General features: G+C 41.9%; 1 protein-coding gene across 7 annotated transcripts in view; it reads left to right on the top strand.

Moving 5' to 3' along the window:
- The first annotated feature begins 13618 nt into the window (after positions 1-13618).
- BTBD7 (BTB domain containing 7) overlaps positions 13619-21955 on the top strand; it is an 88591-nt gene continuing 80254 nt past the window's right edge. For all 7 annotated transcript variants that reach the window (XM_023255978.2, XM_023255977.2, XM_023255979.2 and 4 more), the window contains exon 1: positions 13619-13720. The gene's annotated coding sequence lies outside the window, so the exon portion shown is untranslated. The remainder of the gene's footprint in view (positions 13721-21955) is intronic.

Below are 21955 nucleotides of genomic sequence, written 5' to 3'. Positions count from 1 at the left end.
TCTGTTGGAAGTCCTAGCCTCAACAATCAGACAACACAAAGGAATAAGAGGCATCCAAATCAGTAAGGGTGAAGTCAAACTTTCACTCTTTGCAGACATGATACTCTGTGGAAACCCCAAAAGACTCCACCAAAAACTGAGCTAGAACTGATCCATGAATTCAGCCATGTCGCAAGACATAAAATCAGTGTATATAAATCAGTTGCATTTCTACACACCAATAATGAAGGAACAGAAAGAGAAATCAAGGAATAATCCTATTTACAACTGCACGAAAACCATAAGATACCTAGGAATAAACCTAATCAAAGAGGTGAAAAATCTATATACTGAAAACTATGGAAAGTTTATGAAAGAAATTGAAGAAGACACAAAGAAATGGAAAAACATTCCATGCTCATGGATTGGAAGAACAAATATTGTTAAAATGCCAATACTATCCAAAGCAATCTACACATTCAATATAATCCCAATCAAAATTGTACCAGTATTCTTCCCAGAGCTAGAACAACTCTAAAATTTGTATGGAACCAGAAAGACCCCAAATAGCCAAAGCAATCCTGAAAAAGAAAACCAAAGCTGGAGGCATCACAATCCCAGACTTTAGCCTGTATTACAAAGCTGTGGTCATCAAGACAGTATGTTATTGACATAAAAATAGACACATAGATCAATGGAACAGAATAGAGAACCCAGAAGTGGACCCGCAAAAGAATTGTCAACTAGTCTTTGACAAAGCAAAAAGAATATTGATAGTCTCTTTAGCATATGGTGATGGGAGAACTGGACAGTAACATCCAGAAGAATGAACCTGGACCACTTTCTTACCCCATACACAAAAATAAACTCAAAATGGATGAAAGACCTAAATGTAAGACAAGAAGCCATCAAAATCCTACAGGAGAAAACAGGCAACAACCTTTCTGACCTTGGCTGCAGCAACTTCTTACTTGACATGTCTCCAGTGGCAAAGGAAACAAAAGCAAAAATGAACTATTGGGACCTCATCAAGATAAAAAGCTTCTGCACAGCAAAAGAAACAATCAGCAAAACTAAAAGGCAACTGACAGAATGGGAGAAGAAATTTGTAAATGATATTTCAGATAAAGGGTTAGTATCCAAATCTATAAAGAACTTATAAAATTCAACACCCAAAAAAAACAAATAATTCAGTGAAGAAATGGGCAGAAGACACGAACATATACTTTTCCAAAGAAGACTTACAGATGGCTAACAGACACATGAAAAAATGCTCGACATCACTCCTCATCAGGGAAATACAAATCAAAACCACGATGAGATATCACCTCACATCTGTAAGAATGGCTAAAATTAACAACTCAGGCAACAACAGATGTTGGCGAGGAAAGAGGAACCCTCTGGCACTGTTGGTGGGAATGCAAACTAGTGCAGCCAGTCTGGAAAAAAGTATCGAAGTTCCTCAAAAAATGAAAAATAGAACTATCCTACGACTTAGCAATTGCACTACTAGGCAATTGCTAGTAGTATCCAAAGGATACAGGAATGCTGATTCGAAGGGGCACATGCACCCCAAAATTTACAGCAGCACCATCAACAATAGCCAAGTATGGAAAGAGCCTAAATGTCCATCAACTGATGAATGGATAAAGAAGATGTGATATATATACATACAATGGAATATTTCTTGGAGATGAAAAAGAATGAAATATTGCCATTTGCAACAAAGTGGATGGAACGGGAGTGTATTATACCTAGCAAAATAAGTCAGAGAAAGACAGATATCATATGATTTCACTCATATGTGGAATTTAAAAAACAAAACAGATGAACATAAGGGAAGGGAAGCAAAAGTAATATAAAAACAGAGAGGGAGACAAACCATAAGAGACCCTTTTTTTTTTAATGTTTATTTATTTTTTTTTTTGAGAGACAAAGAGACAGAGCACGAGTGGGGGACGGGCAGAGAGAGAAGGAGACAAAGAATCCGAAGCAGGCTCCAGGCTCTGAGTTGTCAGCACAGAGCCTGATGCGGGGCTCAAACTCACAAGCCATGAGATCAAGATCTGAGCTGAAGTTGGACGCTTAACCAACTGAGCCACTCAGGTGCTCCAAGAGACTCTTAAATACAGAGAACAAACAGGGTTTCTGGCAGGGTATTGGGTGGGGGGATGGGCTAAACGGGTGAGGGGCATTAAGGACACTTGTTGGGATGAGCACTGGGTGCTATATGCAAGTGATGAGTCACTAAATTTTATTCCTGAAATCATTATTACACTTTACGTTACTAACTTGGATTTAAATCAAAAAACTAAAATAAAATAAAATTAAAAAATGTTTAAATATTTATTCACTTAAAAATAACAGTAAAAAAAAAAATAGATAACAGTAACAGTTGCCTGACTGGCTTAGTTGGAAGAGCAGGCAACTCTTGATCTCGGGCTCCTGAGTTCAAGCCCCATGTTGGGTGTTGCAATTACTTAAATAAATAAAACTTAAAAAAAAAAAACAACAACAACAGTAGGGGCACCTGGGTGGCTCAGTCGGTTAAGTGGCCGACTTTGGCTCAGGTCATGATCTCACAGCTTGTGGGTTTGAGCCCCATGTTGGGCTCTGTGCTGACAGGTCAGAGCCTGGAGCCTGCTTTGGATTCTGCGCCTGCCTCTCCCTCTGCCACTCCCCTGCTCGCTCACAATCTCTCTCTCTCTCTCTCTCTCTCTCTCTCTCTCTCTCTCTCTCTCTCTCTCTCAAAAATGAATAAACATTGAAAAAATTTAAAAACAGGGGCGCCTGGGTGGCTCAGTTGGTTAAGCATCCAACTTTGGCTCAGGTCATGATCTCGCGGTTTGTGGGTTCGAGCCCCACTTCGGGCTCTGTGCTGACAGCTTGCTCAGAGCCTGGAGCCTATTCTGTATTCTGTCTCCCTTTCTCTCTGCCCTTGCCCCACTCGCACTCTGTCTCTGTCTCTCTTAAAAATAAATAAACATTAAAAGAAATAATAATAAACAAACAAACAAACAAAAAAACAGTAACAGCGGCGCCTGCCTGGCTGGCTTATTCAATACAGCATGAGACTCTTGATCTAGGGCTTGTAAATTTGAGCTGCACACTGGTGTAGAGATCACTTAAAAATGAAATATTAAAAAAAAACAGCAACAAACCCAGCACATACTAACATAAATAACATTATGAAATACAATTTTTTTAATAATGATAAAGGAAATGTTCTACTTTAAAAAAAATTTTTTAATGTTTATTTTTGAGAGGGAGAGAGAGAGAGAGAGAGAGAGAGAGAGCATCAGCAGGGTAGAGGCAGAAAGAGAGGGGGACACAGAATGTGCAGCATGCTCCAGGCTCTGAGCTGTCAGCACAGAGCCCAACGCTGGGCTCAAACCCACAAACCGCGAGATCATGACTTGAGCGGAAATCAGACAAGTAACCGACTGAGTCACCCAGGCACCCTGGAAATTATCAATTTTTAATGTTTGCGGGCCCTTCTCCTAGGCCCCCAGGGAAACTATAGTTTAACTTTTACTACGGTCAGAATGACTTCAAAGCTTGAGCTCTGTTTCTGCCCCAAGCACACATTGTACATCTGCTTCGTTAGCAAATAACCTAAAAGAAACATTTCAAACTAAAGATAAGAGTAAAAAATCCCCCTAAGTTCCGTTCCCATACCTCCGAAGCCTGTAACCTTGCACAAACTAAAAGCATAAGATAAAGCCTGTAATTTTCTGGAATGTCCTTCATCATGATGATTTGTAACTCTCGATGTAACAAAAAACATATACAACCCTGTATTAAACATCCCTTCTCTGGAACACTCTCTTCCTTGTGAAGATTGTATATCCTGGGCAGCTGTCCTTACTCCACTCTAAGAAAACTCTCCTCCCCTTGGCACCTGGGTGGCTCAGTCGCTTAAGCGTCCGACTTCAGCTCAGATCATGATCTCACGGCTTCGTGGGTTTGAGCCCCGCATTGGGCTCTGTGCTGACAGCTCAGAGCCTGCAACCTGTTTCAGATTCTGTCTTTGGCTCTCTGACCCTCCCCTGCTTGTGCTCTGTCTCTCTGTCTCTAAAATAAATAAACATTTAAAAAAAGGAAAACTCTCTTCTTTTTTTTTTAAAGAAATTCTAAAAGGTTTGTTCATCTTGCATCAACGATAGTGACAGAAGAGTGGCGTTCTTTTACTTTTTAAAATTTCTTTAAAGTATGACCTAATAGAAGATTTGGCCACGTGAATTTTCACATCTGCTTTTGCATTCAGTCTATGCTGATATCCCATGTCACGCAGCCTCTGGAAAATTCCACCATACCCTCTGCAGAGAATGAGTGAAAAGGTCAAATATCTTAGCTTTATTACAAAAATAATTTTTGTTTAATTGGTTTTCATGAAAATTAATTTTGACATCGCAAGACCCCTAAAATGATCCAGGGGACTTCTAAATCCCCATAGTTTGAACACCTGGTTACATAATGAATCCCATGAGAGCTGATGTAATACAGCCTTGACCCATTTCCTGGTCCCAGTTGATTAGTTTAAAGTTGGGTTCCTGACAAATACCAGGCCAAAGAGCCCTTCTGTAGGGATGTTATGCTTGGGACCAGCATCCTGGAACTCAGACTGCTTTATGCAATGAACAGTCTAAGGAGCCATATTTTGTTTTGTTTTTTTCTACCTACAGAAAAAGCCCTTCCATGGTGAGTTAATAATGAAAGCAGGCCACTGAAAAAGCAGAGAAAAGGGACAGAAGGAACATCCAGACCATATTCAAATTCCTGTTTCTTATTGTTCTTAAAGCTTGGGTGAATGTCTTGTCCTTGAGTTTGGGGCCACTTTATTATTTTTTTTAATGATAAATCCTGTTTTTTTTAAAGTTATCTCTTCACCCCATGTGGGACTTGAACTCACAACCCCAAGATCAAGAGTCACATGGTCTACCAACTGAGTCAGCCAAGGCTGAATGCTACTTTTTGGTTCAGATTAGTGGTAGCTGGATTTCTATCACTGACAACCAAAAGAGTCTTAATGAAGGCAATATTACTCAAGTTTTGTCTTCTTGAGGTTCCCCCCCCTGCCTTTTTTTTTTTTATTAAAACAGAGTAACAAAAAATGCTGAAGTAAGTTAAAAACGATCTCAATGAACGACAACCCTGACTGAACTAATCCCAATCTTAAAAGTTTAGGCTACAGACAGTGCTGTTGATGTGAGACTCAAGCATTTTAGGTCTTCCTCTGTGACAAAAACTTTAAATTACTTCTGACCTTGTCAGTAAATCTGACTCCAAATTCAGCCACGACACAATTAAGCTCCCCACCGCCTACCCCTACCCCAGGAGGTGGCACTTTTAGCTTCTCAAATTACAGGTACAAACAACCTTCCTCCGTTTAAATTCTCCAAGTCACAAAAGACTAGCTCTGTTAACTCAAACCTCTACAATTTTCAGGAAAGGCCTTAGCGGGCCCTGGATTCAATATATTCTCGGTGACCTACAATATGGGACATTCCTGCTGCAGTTGTATGAAAGGGCATAATTAGAGCCATAGCCTAGAGATCAGGTTTTTTGATTTGTGAGCTCTACATACAATGAACAAGTAATGCACACTCGCCCACTGGCTTCTTTTTAATGTGATTTTTATAAATGTTCATGCTCTAAAGAAACTGGTGTTAGGGTTCTAGAAAATTATATAATGAATGAAGGCTGCACCACCTCTGGCCCAAACACCTTGACTTCTTCTCCTTTCTAGAAAAACACATTTAATTGCTATTCAAGGACCAAAGGTCTTCGCAGAATGCAGGGCGTCTCTCTGGATCTATTTGTGACTGTCTTTACAATTGCATGACCTCAAAGACAGAGAAACTCAAATAAGCAAGAAGCAAAAGCAGAAGAGTTACAGAGGTGGGAAAAACATTCCAGAGTGATGCAATTGGTAACATTAGTAACATACTTTTGAATTGCCAGCACAACTGTAATGAGAGATCCAGTAAAAGCCTTGGTCCCTTATTATAAAGAGCCCCGAGAAAGAACTGCTGGATTCTTTTTTCAAAAAAATTACATGTGATGAAAACTATTTTAGTTTTCTTCTCCCACCTTTTAGTTCTTAAATTTGACATTCCTCTTCCTCTCCGGAACCACATCCAGAAATTCTTCAATGGATTTCTGTTATGCTACAATGGAAAGGCATTGGTAATTGAAGCCAAAATATCAAAGGTCAGACCTTCATACTATCATTTACTAGCCACAAAGCCCCAAAGTTGGTATAATAATATCTCCCTTAAAATGCTGATGTGGAGATTAAATGAGGTCATGTATGTATTAAGACTACTTTGAATGAGGGGCACCTGGATAGCATCCGACCCTTGATTTCGGCCCAGGTCCTCGTTCATGGGATTGAGCCCCATGTCAGGTTCTGTGCTGACCGTGTGGAGCCTGCTCTGGCATTCTCTCTCCCTCTCTCTCTGCCCCTCCCCACTCACACTCTCTGCTTCTCTCTCAAAATAAATAAAATTTTTTAAAAAGACTACTTTGAATGAATGTTACAGAAAACCTAATAATAAAATGGATTGGCTCACATAAGTGGAAAGGCCAGAAGAAGGACTAGTTTCCAATAAAGCCTGATTAAGTGTGTCTAATGATGTCACCAGGGTGTCATTTTTTCTTAAGGAACAAGTTAATATCACCTTAAGGCAGATTTCCCTCAGTTAGCAACATGGTTGTGAACAAATACTGGGACTACATCCTCTTTCAGTCATATTCAATGGAAGAGGGAAAGACCCTTCCAGCATCTTCTGTGGAAGAAGAGATTTTTCTCTTCCAGAAGTCCTAGGGAACATTTCACCACATCCTGGTTCTTGATGGGGTTCCATATCCTCCCTGAACTAATCTTTAAAGTCAGGGGAATAGCATTTGCTAAAAAATTTAAATCAGGCAACCAGGTACAAAACATGGGATCAATCCAACTCAAACCACTTAATTGGGAAAAATGAGGAATTATGAAGAAGGAGAGTGGGAAATGGATGCAGGGCCTTGACAATGTGGGAGGATGATCCTGGAAGTAGGATGCTGAAGAAACTGAGGCAAATTACACCTCTAGGTTTCATGGGGGAAACATATCCTTCCAAAGGATTAAGAACTGGCTGGAATCCTTGCCAATTAGACCTCCAGAATGTCCCATAGCATCTTAAATACTTGAGATTGTATCACCATTACTCATCCTTGCCTTTCCCTAGAGTTTAGGGTTTCTATATCTATAAACCAAATGGTTTAGCTTTGCCCCCCACCTTTTTTTAACACAATGTTAAAAAATGTTTTAGATTTATTTATTTATTCATCTCAAACTATACCCAACATGGGGCTCAAACTCATGACCCTGAAATCAAGAGTTGCCTGCTCTTCCATTTCAGCCAGCCAGGTACCCCAAGATTTGCCTGTTTTTTAATTTTATAAAATTTAAGATGCCATTATTTAATGTCTCACTAAGAAAAATATATACATTGAACTAAATCATGAGCCAGTGCTAAGAAGTTATACATTGTAAGATGGGGTGCCTGGCTGGCTTGGTCAGTAGAGCATACAACTCTTGATCTCAGGATTGTGAGTTCAAGCCCTGTTGGGTATAGAAATTACTTAAAAACAAAATCTTTAAAAAAAAATGTATGGGCACCTGGGTGGCTCAGCCGGTTAAGTGTCCAACTTCAGGTCAGGTCATGATTTCATGGTTTGTGTGTTCAAGCCCCACATCGGGCTCTGTCCTGACAGCTTGGAGCCTGCTTCCGATTCCGTGTCTCCCTCTCTCTGCTCCTCCCCTGCTCACACTTTGTCTCTCTCTCAAAAATAAATAAACATTAAAAAAAATGTAAGACGGGATGCCTGGGTGGCTCAGTCGGTAAAGCATCCGACTTCAGCTCAGGTTATGATCTCACGGTTTGTAGGTTCAGACCCCATGTCAGGCTCTGTACTGTCAGTGTAGAGCCTCTTCGGGATTCTCTCTCTCTCTCTCCCTCTCTCCATTTCCATCTCCCACCGCTTTCAAAATTAATAAATAACCTTTCTTAAAAAATTGTAAGACAACAAATTTCAGCATTGTTAAAAAATGTAAAAAAAAAGCGGGGGGGCATCTTAGAAAGGATACAATATATGGTATTATCTTGTATGGTTACTTCTGTCTCACTTCTTTTCCCCTAATCTTTAACTCTCTGATTCTCTATTTCTGGTGATAAGAATTTTTTTTTTTCTTCCTGGGATCAGGAAGACATCTTTCACATCTTTCAAAGTACCAGTCATTCTCCTGGGTACTTTGACACTTGTGTTTTCATTTCACTTAATATTTTAGACTCTAAGAGATCCAGAAAAACATTTGGAAACAGAATCATTATGAGCAAAGCATAGGAAGAAATAGAATTTTCCCTTTTTTCATTTCAAAAACCTGGCTTCCATACTGTATTCCAGAATGGAGCCTAGGAAGGGTCTTCAATGAATGGTTATGTATGATAGAAAAAGGAAGTAGCAGAAAATAGAAGACAAAGTTAATGCAAGATATGACTCAGGTTTTCAGCATAGGTGTCCAGGTGGATGGGGTACCATTTGCTGATGGAGGGAACAGGAAGAGGAACAGAACATAAATTCAGGACTCTTGATTCCAAGTGACAGAAACCCACTGTTCTTACCCACACCCAACAAGTTTAAGATGTTTAAAAAGGAAAGGAAGGGGCGCCTGGTTGGCTCAGTTGTTAGAGCATGGGACCCTTGATCTCAGGGTTGTGAGTTGGAGCCCCAGTTGGGTGTAGAAATTACTTAAAAACAAAATTCCAAGAGTTCAAATGATGTCATGACTCCCCTTTCTGTTAAGTTCTCTGTTTCTTTCTGCATGTGATCTTCCTTCTCTCCTATTCCTCATGGCTTTCTCCTCACAGGTAAAAAAGAAAATCAACATTGTCCTTTAAGGTCATAATCCCAGAGAAACAGATTAAGAGGAAACATATCCTAGGATAGCCTGGCAGAAATTTCCAGAAAGGATTTTGATTGTCCTGGCTTGTAGTCACATACCCACTCAGATCTGTATAAGTCTAGGACTTGTGCTGTTCACCACTACTGAATTATCTCAGCACTAGCCTTCCCCCGCTCCAGTCTGTCTTCCTGTTTAGACTCTAAGCTTCTCAAGGGCAAAGAATGATTTATTTTTTTAGCCTGAGCATTGGCACTGTGCTTGGCACATGGTATTGAATGCTTTAAAAAAAAAACCTGTTGGACTAAATTGAACTGGACACATCTAGACACAACTAGACACATACAAGGTAGATGAATTATAGGGTGGAAAAAATTGTGGAACACCAATGCTTAGTTTCTGTGAAAGCAAATCATACCCAACTCTAGTCTACTAGAGTTCTCTGAATATGCAGATGGACCAAAGGACAAGGTAGAACCAGCAGACCTTATCTGGTATTTCCAAAAGCCTTTGATAGATTTCCACATCAAAGGCTTTTAGGAAAACTACATTACCCTGGAATTTTAGAGTTCTATTGTTGTTGGTTTTATTTTCATTTGTTTTCAAAATTGTGTCTAGGAAACAGAACCAAAGTCAAAAAAGGATGGTTGGGAATAAGTGAGAAAGTGTAAATGACAGGGACTTAATTTTTTTAAAAAAATGTTTAATGTTTATTTATTTTTGAGAGAGACAGAGAGACAGAGAGAGAGCTGGGGAGGGGCAGAGAGAGAGGGAGACACAGAATCCGGGGCAGGATCCAGGCTCTGAGCTGTCAGCACAGAGCCCCACACAGGGATCGAACTCATGAACAGCACAATCATGACCTGAGCTGAAGTCGGAGGCTTAACTGACTGAACCATGGGGCCTGTGATGGGGACTTATCTTATTTAATAGTTTAATAAATTATCAAGAAGTGGTATGGACAATGCAATTTTTAGTACAATATTAATATTTTAATATTAATGCAATATTTAGCTGATTAAGACAAAAATAAACTAATGGAAAATACCTTGCAGCACAGCCACTGGCCTTAGCAGTCTGGAGTCAGAAGAACTCAGCCAGGTGGGGTGTTTTGAAGGTCTGAAGGTCTGCAGGCCCCTCATTCTTTTTTTTCTTCAGTGATGAGCACTCTAGCCATCCCAACTCTTTCACCTCCAAGGTTAAAGAAAAGGATAATGTGGAGCACGCATGGACTTTGACCATGCTTTGCCTCACTGAGGGGGCCAAAGATAAGTGTAATGTGGTAGAAATCGTGGCCTGGTGGGGGTGGGGGAGAGGGGAAAGTGGGTGATGGGCATTGAGGAGGGCACCTGTTGGGATGAGCACTGGGTGTTGTATGGAAACCAATTTGACAATAAATTATATGTAATTAAAAAATAAATAAAATAAAACACATTACTGTATTTACTTCACCACAAAAAAGAAATAAATATTTGAATCCAAAAAAAAAAAAAAATGGTGGCCTGGAACCATGACCACCAGGAGACTGCAGTCCTTGTGACCAACCTCAAATTGTCCTGCCAACTCAGTTGGCTGACATCCGGCTCCAATTACCTGTAACCTTCTGCCTGAAGTCAGGTTCTGGTCCTGTCCGGATCACCTGGTGGTACCAGATTATTTTTGTGAGCAATGACATTTCTGAGAAAGAGAGAGAAGAGAGGAGTGAGGAGGTGGAAGCTGAGTTGTGCCCAATTTTACCTGCCAAGAAGCAGGGGGCGGGCCCTAAGCCCTTTTTGGTCAGCTAGCTGCCTGCCACATATGCTATGGACCAGATTCCTGTACAAGTGTCAAGAATTTTAAATGGGTCTTCACTGTTGAAGAGGAGGGTTGCAGGTAGGGGAGGTCTTAGGAGAGAAAGGGTCTCATTTTCCAAAGGACCCTAGTGTTCTTCTAATCCTATACCATGCCTGTGGCTTCCCTTTTCTCCAGGAGTGGAGAACTTCTATCCAGTGAACTTCTTAATTCTTTTTAAAGTTTATTTTTGAGAGAGAGAGAGAGAGAGAGAGAGAGAGAGAGAGAGAGAGAGAGAGAGAAAACAAGTGGGGGAGGCGCAGAGAGAGAGGGAGACACAGGATCCAAAGCTGACTTCAGGCTCCAAGCTATCAGCACAGAGCCCGATGAGGGGCTTGAACCTACGAACTGTGAGATCATGATCTGAGCCAAAGTTGGACACTCAACTGACGAACCATCGAGGTGCCCCTATCCAGTGAACTTCTACCCTGACCCTCTCTTCCCATTTGCTATGAGGTTGGAGGTCAGCATCTGAAGCTCATTTTCAACACTTCTCACATTTTTGGATAAAGGTTGGAATAAAGTGGTATGGGGGTATTTTGTTTTGTGGGACTTTTTTATTTTTGCAAAAAAAAAAAAAGGAAGGAAAAATAATGGTAGGTGGCTTGAATTTAGATAAGGTTCAATTATGCCTTTAGGGTTAAGTATTATAACAGTGTAGGTAATAGGAAGTGGCTGTCAGAGTCTTTGCTTCAATTGGATAGGCCTATTTCCTCTGTATTTTCTCACTTTTCTATGTACTTCTTGTCCATTGCCCACACTTGTATGCTCAGTTGAAGAGAACTTTACCAGCTAAAGGAGAATCTGTTTCAGACGAGGGAATACTACAATCTCCAAACCTTCAAGGATTGGGGTAGGAGAGATGTACGGAGTGAGTGGGGGGGAAATGAAGTAATACAGACTGGAAAGAAATATCTTTTCAAGGAAGTAAAGAGGGGATCAATGAGCACAAGAAAGATATAACAAATCTGAAGAAAGTTCAGAGAAAAGCAACTATAATATTCACAGAGATAAAGTCCTTCCATTGAAGGATGTCAAAAAAACTTAAATCCTACAATCACATATGAAATGTTTGGATAAAATAATAAAGGACCAAGAGACGATTTAAAACACCACAAAATTCAAAACTGCTCTTACTTTTCGAAGCTTAGAGGTGGTTTGAAAACAAAAAGACTGGATGTGACTTAGAGAACTTGTTTTTCAAAGTGTGGGTAGAGACTGAAAATGCAAATACTTTGGGGAGCCTGGGTGGCTCAGTCAGTTTAGCATCCTACTTGGGCTCAAGTCACAATCACGGTTGGTGGGTTTGAACCCCACATCGAGCTCTATCGTATGGACTTGGAGGCCACTTCAGATCCTCTGTTGCCCCCCCCTCCTGCTGATACTCCCACCCCACCAAAGTAAATCAATAAACTATAAAAAATTATAATAAACTTTAGGGGCACCTGGGTGGCTCAGTCCATTAAGCGACCAACTTGGGCTCAGGTCATGAACTCAGGTGAGTTCTGGAGTTTGAGCCCCACAGGTGGCTCTGTGCTGACAGCTCAGAGCCTGGAGCCTGCTTCAGATTCTATGTCTCCCTCTCTCCCTGCCCTTCTGATCACACTCTGTCTCTCTGTCTCTCTCAAAAATAAATAAATATTAAAAAAAATTTTTTAAAGAAAAATGCAAATACTTTAAGAGGGTTTTAAATAAATTCCCAGAGGACAAATACATCAGGTATTGCTAAGCTCTACTTGGGAACTGTGAGGAGTGATATACCTGGCGACCAGGGTCAAAGTGTCTGGACTTCTAGTCTGGGCTTGCCCACGTCTACTCATTAATGCTGTCTACTTACTAATGTTGCATGTGTGCCTGGGGGCAAACGACTGAGTATTGCTGAGCCTATTTCTTAGCTATAAAACGGCTATAACCTAATACCTGTCCCGACTACTTCAAAGGGTGGATCGGTGTTCAAACGAAGCCACGTATTTAACGGTGTTTTAAGTACTATAAGATGGTGCAGAAACATAAGGTGTGGTTTTTTGTTTTTGTTTTTTCTTTGTTTGTTTTTTTGTTACTGCATCGCTGGAATTATTGCAAACTCCCAGACAAGGGGCATCTAGGAAAGGGCGATTTGGCTCATCCACGTAGCGATCGTGCGCTTTCATCAACTCTCGTCCCTCATTCACGGAGGTATTTTGTTGAGGAAAACTTTTTTTTTTTTAACCTGATATAGCAAGTATCAAAGTGCCGTCTGTAAAAGTACCATGCAGCAGTAGTTAAGATGAAGTGCTAAGAAGCCACCGAAACGCCAAGACTGTCAGAAAGGAGTTTTCCGCGGAAGCGCAGTCTTCTTTCTCTTGGACGCGCATGCAAGATGCGCGATCCGTGGATGCCGGCCACCGAATAGCAACAGGAATTGGTAGACCTGGTCGCCCAGTAACGTAGTTATTATAATTCCATTCTGATACATTTAATGATTTGTCACAATTCCCCAGGGTAAGCAGGATGCTGCAACGAGCTTCCAACTCCGAGCGTCCCGCTCTGTGCTCCGAGGCGCGGAGCGGGAATAATGCGCGCGCACTCGGCTTCGACCGCTCCCGGGGCTCGCGAACGCGCCTCCCTTGCCCGGCCCGGCCTGGCGCTCGCGCGCGCCCGCCGCCGGCCCACGTGACTCTAGGCGCGGCGACGGCGGGGGCGGGTGGGGGCTCGGGCCGGCTCCGCAGCGCCGCGCAGGCGCCCCAGGGCCGCGCCGAGCCGAGCCCCTCCTGCTCCCTCTAGGAGTCAAAATGGCGGCGAGGGAAACCTGGAGCAGCCCCGGAGCCTGAGCCACTGACAGGAGCGGAGAGGGCGGCGGCGGCGGCAGGAGGAGAATGGCCGGGGGTGCTGGCGCCGGTGCGGACGGCGGTGCTGGTGGCGGCGGCGGGGGCGACGGCCGCGGTCCCAGCGGCGGCAGCAGCAGCGGCGGGAGGAGCCTCCGGGGTGAGTGTCCCTTGGTGTCTCTGAGACTGGGAGCCGAGGCTGTGCCCGGCGCAGCGCGGGGCGTCCCGGCAAGGAAGGGGCTGTGTCTAAGAGGTGGGGGCGCCGGGCTGGGGCCCGGCCGCCGCGGGAGGCGCCGCCGGCGGGGAGAGGAGAGGGCAGTCGTCCGTCTGGAGCTGAGGCGGCGGCGGCGGCGGACTGGCCGGTCCCCGTGCGCTCCCAGGGGCGGACTGGGCTGTGCGCCGTCGTCCCGGGGACAGAGGCGCGAGGTGTGGCACTCGGGACGGAGAGAGCGACCCGAGGTGGCCGCGACGACGGCCCGACCAGCTCCGGGCTCCAAGGGGCGGGACCCGCCGCTCCCAGGACGCCGGGAAACCGCTCCCGATACTCGGGCGCGTGTTTACCCGACTGCGGGGCTGCGACCGCCCCGGGGTGGGCGTGAGAGCGGCCGGCCGGAATTGGGGACGGAGCAGGCCTGCGGACGGCTGCCCCAGGAGGGGAGAGAAGTTAGATTGCCCGGGTAAGTTACTGTTCCGGGCTCCAACTGGAATCGTGTTTTGACAGGTTGGGAGGGAGACAATACCGACTGTTTGATAAAGGAGTCTGTGCTTGGAGTACTTGAATGGCCCAAAGCGTGCATTTTCAGTGCCTTATCATTTGCACAGCTGTTCACTAGCCTTACCCCGAGGATGAGAACTTTCTCGCCGTCTTTTTGGAGAAGCTCGGAGGAGTGTTGCTTCCGCTTTGAACCATGATAGCACCTCCTTACATACCAGCACGGATAATGAGTACTCTGGATTAGGCCTGATGCACAGCAGTCTTGGTTATCTTTACCAGAGAACTGTTCCCTCTGCCAAAACATCTTACTGTAATGAGGAAATAGGCATTTTTACAGAATTACTTAGTTTTTTCCAACGGCCAGAATCTTTGGTCTCTGAATAGCATCCATTTCTTTCAGGTTGCTGAAATACTTGACTTTCTTCTGGAAATGTGGAAGAAGGAGTTGAAATAGCAAGAATTATACATGTTAATGGGATCTGTGATTAAACTTGTCCTGGAATTTTTGGAGTCAGAAAAACCTTGAGAGCTCTGGTGTGACTTGTTTTAGAGCGGAGAATCTAGGCCCAGGGAGATGACTGACTTGCCGTGGGTCTTACAGCTGGCCAGGGCTTGGGCCACAACTGGGATCTGAGCCTGGCCGCGCCCCCATTTAGAGAGCTCTTTTCGCTGCACTCCTGAGCCTCTTATTCTTCATTGAGAAATGCATTCTTAACCACCAATAGTGGTGCCCATGTCTAGGTCCTTGTGCAATAAAGTTGGAAGCAGAAATGAGAGAGAGTGCCCCCACTCTGATCTGACATTTCATTTAGAGTTTTCATAGGCCTGTAACTATATTTTCACCCAGTTACAGGCATGGTCCATTCTTGCACGCAGTCAGTAAAACCCGTAGGTCAATATTCTGTCCCACAAAGCCAAACTAGTGTTCTGTGCCCCAACACCAGCATTTAAACAAGTTCTTTATATCAGACTCTCATTTTAAGATTTAAAACACCAGGGGCGCCTGGGTGGCACAGTCGGTTAAGCGTCCGACTTCAGCCAGGTCAGGATCTCGCGGTCTGTGAGTTCGAGCCCCGCGTCGGGCTCTGGGCTGATGGCTCAGAGCCTGGAGCCTGTTTCCGATTCTGTGTCTCCCTCTCTCTCTGCCCCTCCCCCGTTCATGCTCTGTCTCTCTCTGTCCCAAAAAAATAAATAAACGTTGGAAAAAAAAAAAAAAGATTTAAAACACCGGTGTTGCATTTGCTAGATTAATACTGCCTAGTTTCCATCTATTTTCTTGTTGAATTACAAGAGTCTTCTTTGCTGTGTGTCATGGGGTAACCTTCAGAAATGCAACCTCAAATGATTCTGATCGCATTCTAGTCAGTGAAACTCAACATATCAAAGTTGTACCTTGTGTTCAATGAATTACACTGTAATTAATTGTAATTATTGAAAGTCTGCTTTGCATTTTGCATTATATTAGTTGCTATAGTAGAAAAGAAAGAAGTGTAGTATATAAACTTTGCCCTCAGGAAAGATAAGGTGTACCCTTATGACTCTAGAAGACAATCTAGTACATTCTATGAATACAGAGAATGCTGTAGGTGTTCTGGTTAGAGGGAGACGAGTGAGACTTAGGAGTCTAAAGAACTTCCTGGAACACTTGGGACTTGAGCTAGCCTGTGAGGGTTTAGATTTACAGAGATACTGGAGCAGTTACTCTGTGAGAGAAAAGCGAGAATATGATGTGGAGATTAGCTTTGGGGGAGGGGAATAGAGGGAAACTAGGGTGAGCTGACAACTGAATTTGGGAGGCTAAAAGGAAAAAGAATCACGCAGTTGGAAGGATATCTGTAGAAGGGTTTGAGTACTAGTTTGAGGAGATTTGGATTTTTATCCTCTTGGGCAAGATACGGGGAGCCTTTGAAAGGTTGGAAGCCCCATATTAATGCGATAAACCAGCAAGATGGACCTGTCTGTGATCTACAGGTTGAGCTTGAATGAGGACAGAATGGAATGAGCCAGCAATGACAGTAGCTGTTGCAGTTACCTAAATATGAAGAGATGAGACCCCAGACTAGGATAGAGTCAACAGGAAGGATGTGTGGCAGGTGTTTTTGTTTTTATTGTGGTAAAATATACATAAACATAAAACTTGACATTTTAACCGGTTTTAAGTATACAGTTCTGTGGCATTCAGTACATCCACATTGTTGTGGAGCCATCACCACCATCCATCTCCAGAACCTTTTCATCATCCCCTACTGAAACCTTTTACCTATTAAACACTAACTCCTATTTCATTTCCCTTTACTCCCAACCCCCTGGCAACCATCATTCTACTTTTTGTCTCTATGAATTTGATTACTCTATGTACCTCATTTTAGTGGAATCCTATAAAATTTGTCCTTTTGTGACTGGCTTATTTCATTTACATTATTTTTTATTTATTTTTTTTAACGTTTATTTATTTTTGAGACAGAGCATGAATGAGGGAGGGTCAGAGAGAGGGAGACACAGAATCTGAAACAGGCTCCAGGCTCTGAGCTGTCAGCACAGAGCCCGACACGGGGCTCAAACCCACGAACTGCGAGATCGTGACCTGAGCCGAAGTCGGACGCTTAACCAAATGAGCCACCCAGGCGCCCCTCATTTAGCATGTTTTTAAGATTCGTTCATGTTGGAGAATTTTTCAGAATTTCCTTCCTTTTTAAGGCTGAATACTATTTCATTGTATGTATGTACAGTATCTGTTTGAGTCCACGCTTTCATTTCTTTGGGGTATAACCCAGAAAATTTCACATTCCCACCAGCAGTGCACAAGGGCTCCAGTTTCTCCACTTATTACCAACACTGTTGTTTTCTGTTATTTTGATACTAGTCATCTTAATGGGTATAAAGTGATTTGTCATTTTAGGCTTTTTAATTATTATTATTTTTATTTATTTATTTTTAAGTAATCTCTACACCCATCGTGGGGCTTGAACTCACAACTCGGAGACCCAGAGTTACATGCTCTACTAACTGAGCCAGTTTGGTGCCCCTATTGTGGTTTTGATTCCTATTTCTCTAATAATGATTTCTTCTTGTGCTTCTCAGTCTTTCGTATATCTTCTTTGGAGAAACATCTAGTAAATTCTTTTACCATTTTTTAATCTAGTTGTTTGCTTTTTTGTTGTTGAGTTGTAAGAGTTCTTTATATATTCCAGATACCAATTCCTTATCAGACATATGATTTGAAAATATCATCTGCTATTCCGTGGATTACCTTTCCACTCTGTTGAGTGTTCTTTGATACTCAAAAGTTAAAAAAAAATTTTTAACGTTTTATTTGTTTTTGAGAGAGCAAGAGAGCATGAGCGGGGGAGGGGCAGAGAGCAAGGGAGACACAGAATCTGAAGCAGGCTCCAGGCTGTCAGCACAGAGCCTGACGCTGGGCTCAAACCCACAAACTGTGAGATCATGACCTGAGCCAAAGTTGGACGCTTAACCTACTGAGCCACCCAGGTGCCCCGACGCACAAAAGTTTTTAATTTTGACAAAGCCCAGTTTATATATTTTTTTCTTTGTTGCTTGTGCTTTTGGTCTTATATGCAAGAAATCATTGTCAGATCCAAAGTTATGAAGCTTTCTCCCTGGAAAAGTCATACATTTAGATCTTTGCATGTGGGTATCCAGTTTTTCTCAGCACCATTTGTTGAAAAGACTGTCTTTTTTCCACTGAATGATTTTGGCACCCTTACTGAAAATGACTTGATTATACTGTGCTTGGCTTTATTTCTGAACTCTCTATTCTGTTGGTCTGTGAGTCTGTCTGTATGCCAATACCACATTGTTTTGATTACTGTAGCTTTATATTAATTTTGAAATCAGGAAGTGTGAGACCTCCAACATTGTTCTAATTCAAGATTGTTTTGGCTGTTTGTGGTCCCTTGAGATTCCATATGAATTCTAGGATGGGTTTTTTTATTTCTCCAAAATTAAAAAAAAATATGCCATTGAGATTTTTTTGATAGGGACTGCACTGAATCTATAGATTGGAGCAATATTGACATATTGATATTAAATCTTACAGTCCGTAAACTCCAGATGTCTTTCAATTTATATGTATCTTTAATTTCTTCCCACAACACTTTGTAGTTTTAAGTGTAAAACTTTTAAGTGTAAAAGTCTTTCATCTCCTTGGTTAAGGTTATTCCTTAGTATTTTATTCTTTTTGAAACTATCATAAATAGGATTGATATTTTAATTTCCTCTTTGTATTGTTCATTATTGATGTTTAGAACACAGCTCATTTTTGTATGTTAATCTTTGCATCCTGCAGCTGTATTGAAAGCATTCATTAGTTCTAACAGGCTTGTGTGTGTGTGTGTGTAATCTAGTTTTCTACACGTAAGATAGCGTCTTCGACAAAGATAATTTTATTTCTTCCTTCCAATTTGAATGCCTATTATTTCTTTTTCTTGCCTAATTGTTCTGGCTAGGACTTCCAGCACTATGTATATTGAATAGAAGTGGTGAAAATGTACATCCTTGTCCTGATCTTAGAGAAAAAATGTTCAGTGTTTGACCAATGAGTATGATGTTAGCTGTGGGTTTTCCTTTATTATGACCTTTATTATGTTGAAATGGTTTCCTTATGTTCCTGGTTTGCTAGAGTGTTTTAGCAGGTATGTTTTAATGAAAAAAAGATTCAGTTATAGGTGCTGAGAGCATCTCTAGCCTGGTGAAAGGGAAAATTCTGCTGTCATTGGCAAACATATTAATGCCCAGTTGGTGTTTTAGGCATTGTCTCTCTACATTTGCAGTCATATTTTGGCTTAATTCAGTAGGGAAAAGTGACACTAATCAAATAATCATACAAATATATTCCTGAATATAACTATAGTATAATTTTGCTCACAGCTGTATTCCCAGCATCTAGCATAGTGCCAGGACATAGGTGCTCATTGAAGTTATTAATTGATATAAGCAGAAGACTTAAAATTTAACCACATAAGCTAAAAACTATATGCTTATAATTTTTTTTTTTAAAGGCAGAGGAGTGAGAGACAAACCAAGAAATAGACTCTTTTTTATTTATTTATTTATTTTTTTGAGACAGAGAGAGACAGAGCATGAACGAGGGAGGGTCAGAGAGAGGGAGACACAGAATCCGAAACAGGCTCCAGGCTCTGAGCTGTCAGCACAGAGCCCGATGCGGGGCTCGAACTCACGGACCGCAAGATCATGACCTGAGCTGAAGTTGGCCGCCCAACCAACTGAGCCACCCAGGCGCCCCTGCTTATAATTTTTAATGACAAAGTATTTTTATTTTATCTTATTTTATTTTATTTTATTTTATTTTATTTTATTTTATTTTATTTTAAGCCATCTTCCCTGAACCCAGTCTTGGTACAATGGTAACAAAACAAAATCAGACTTCTCTGCTATGAAAAGAAATAAGCAAGTGACTTTTTCTAAAACAAGTGTCTTTAAGAGTGAGGCCAGGGGTGCCTGGTTGGCTCAGTTGGTTAAGCGTTCGACTTCAGCTCAGGTCATGATCTCATGGTCTGTGAGTTCGAGCCCTGAGTCGGGCTCTATGCTGACAGCTCAGAGCCTGGAGCCTGCTTTGGATTCTGTGTCTCCCTCTTTCTGCCCCTCCCCTGCTCACACCTTTGCCTCTCTCTCTCTTTCTCTCAAAAGTACATGAACACTTTAAAAAAAAAAAAAAGGCAACATTTTTCTTTTTAAGTTGATAATAGTGGAAATTGCTTATCAGAATCCAAAGTTTCAAAGGGATGCATAACTTAGAAGAAACTTTTCAGGTGCGTGTTAACTCCAGATTTATAATGAAATTCAAATATTCAGTACCTAGTTTATTTGCAAAACAAATTCAAAATTCTTTTAATGCAAGCTTCAGTGGTTTTTAGTATCCTTTATTTTTTAATTTTTAAAAATTAATTTAAATTTTAAAATTTGACAGTTTTGGGGCACCTGGGTGGCTCAGTAGGTTAAGTGTCCTACTTTGGCTCAGGTCATGATCTCGTGGTTTGTGAGTTTGAGCCCCACGTTGGACTCTGTGCTGACAGCTCAGAGCCTGGAGCCTGCTTTGGATTCTGTGTCTCCCTCTCTCTCTGACCCTCCCCCGCTTGTGCTCTTTCTCTGTCTTTCAAAAATGAATAAACATTAAAATAATTTTTTTATAAAAGATTTTATAATTTTTTATAAAAAATTTATGAAAAAATATTTCTTAATATAGAAATTTCAAAAATATATAATGTACTAAGTTATGTAAATTGATACTGAGTATGTGTAGTGAACCTTATGTTAAGGTTGGAATAAATAGGAATCACTTTAATGCAGAACATAGAGCATCCTTTACATCACAGGATTCAAAAAAGTCTTTTGAGCATTGTTGGAGTTTTTAGATATAGTTGTTATGTAAAAGAACTTTGGACTAGGAATCAAACCTCCAGTCCGATTCTGACTACTGTTTATAGGTTTGTGATCTTAAGCAAGCCCTTTAACCTGTCTGAGGCTTCATTTTCCTCAAGAGTCTGTGTGTGTGTGTGTGTATACACTCACACACGTGCACACATGTACGTCACAGTGTTTTACAAAGCAGCTTTGCCATCTTATGTTTGCTCTCCAGTTGTTTCCCTCCCTGTTACTAGTCTGAACTATTTATTGAACATCTACCAACCAAGTCTCTGCCATTTGTTTTCCCACTGTCCCCCTAATTCTCTATTCTCTATATTGCTACCACACTTATGTTTCTAAAAAACCCAATTGGGGCATGTTACTTCCCTACTTAAAAAACCTGTGTTAACCTCCCATTGCTTATAGGATAAAGTCCAAACTCACAGAGTTTGTGGACTGGGTCCAACCTTCCGTTTCCCATCACTCCAGCCTTACCAAGCTGTTTCTTGTTCCTGTGCTTCTGTATCTCATGTGTTTATCCCAGTGCTTGGAGTTCTTTTCTTTGTCATCCAGGAAACTCTGAGAAGGTGATTCATCATCCACTGCAGGGGTAGATTTTGATTACTCCAAGCCAGGTCATTTCCCTGTAAACTGTTGATTGAAAGGAAGGAGACATTCTTTTTCTGGGGGACAGGGCTTTTTCTCCTGTTGTGTATGAACAAGAGAACATGTGACTCCAGTTGCCACTGGCAGCTGTCTTACAACCCCAAGGGATGATGAAGCGTGCCTGGAAGATGATAGAGCAGAGAGAATGAATGTAGGTCCAAGATAACATAATTTTAGACACATACTGTACTGGGGGTCTGGGCCTTTCCCTGCCATGGGACTTCTCCACCTAACAGATTAATTCCTTATTGTTGAAGCCATTTCTTTGGAGTTATTTGCCATCAAAAATCTCTTGATTGATACAGTTGTGTTTATTCTTTTTTTTTTTTTTTAATTTTTTTTTTCAACGTTTATTTATTTTTGGGACAGAGAGAGACAGAGCACGAACGGGGGAGGGGCAGAGAGAGAGAGGGAGACACAGAATCGGAAACGGGCTCCAGGCTCTGAGCCATCAGCCCAGAGCCCGACGTGGGGCTCGAACTCACGGACCACGAGATCGTGACCTGGCTGAAGTCGGACGCCTAACCGACTGCGCCACCCAGGTGCCCCAGTTGTGTTTATTCTTCAAGACCCAGTTCAAATATGACCTTGACCAGTAGTCATACACTCATTCCCTGAGTACTTTGGCCC

This window comes from Felis catus, chromosome B3, assembly GCF_018350175.1.
Source record: "Felis catus isolate Fca126 chromosome B3, F.catus_Fca126_mat1.0, whole genome shotgun sequence".
In the NCBI taxonomy this organism is placed as follows: Eukaryota; Metazoa; Chordata; class Mammalia; order Carnivora; family Felidae; genus Felis; species Felis catus.
Note: the sequence above shows the minus strand (reverse complement) of the source record. Positions and strands in the feature narration are given on the sequence as shown.